Source organism: Triticum dicoccoides, chromosome 4A (genome assembly GCF_002162155.2).
Source record: "Triticum dicoccoides isolate Atlit2015 ecotype Zavitan chromosome 4A, WEW_v2.0, whole genome shotgun sequence".
In the NCBI taxonomy this organism is placed as follows: domain Eukaryota; kingdom Viridiplantae; phylum Streptophyta; class Magnoliopsida; order Poales; family Poaceae; genus Triticum; species Triticum dicoccoides.
The window spans coordinates 509,608,856-509,609,190 of record NC_041386.1 but is presented as its reverse complement, the minus strand read 5'-3'; the positions used below and the strand labels follow the sequence as shown (position 1 = coordinate 509,609,190).

Sequence of the window (335 nt, the reverse complement as noted above, 5' to 3'; positions counted from 1 at the left end):
CTTTTAGCTTTTGTGGCACTCTCTTGTCACAGAGAATGCCAGAAGCTTGGCGCCACTTCATCCATCCGGCTTTGATTCGATGGTTCACATCTTCATCAATACCCCCATCCTCCTGCAACATTGACCCCAAATACCGAAAGGTGTTCTTCCGAGGTACCACCTGGCCATCAAGGCTAACCTCCTCCTCCTCACAGCTAGTAGTACTGAAACCGCACATCATGTACTCGGTTTTAGTTCTACTAAGCCTAAACCCTTTCGATTCCAAGGTTTGTCTCCATAACTCTAACTTCCTATTTACCCCCGTCCGACTATCGTCAACTAGCACCACATCATCC

The 335-nt window shown here is 47.8% G+C and overlaps 1 protein-coding gene across 1 annotated transcript in view; it reads right to left on the bottom strand.

Moving 5' to 3' along the window:
- The window catches only part of LOC119286456 (uridine kinase-like protein 3), a 12,890-nt gene that overhangs the window by 4,313 nt on the left and 8,242 nt on the right, over positions 1-335 (bottom strand). The window lies entirely within an intron of this gene.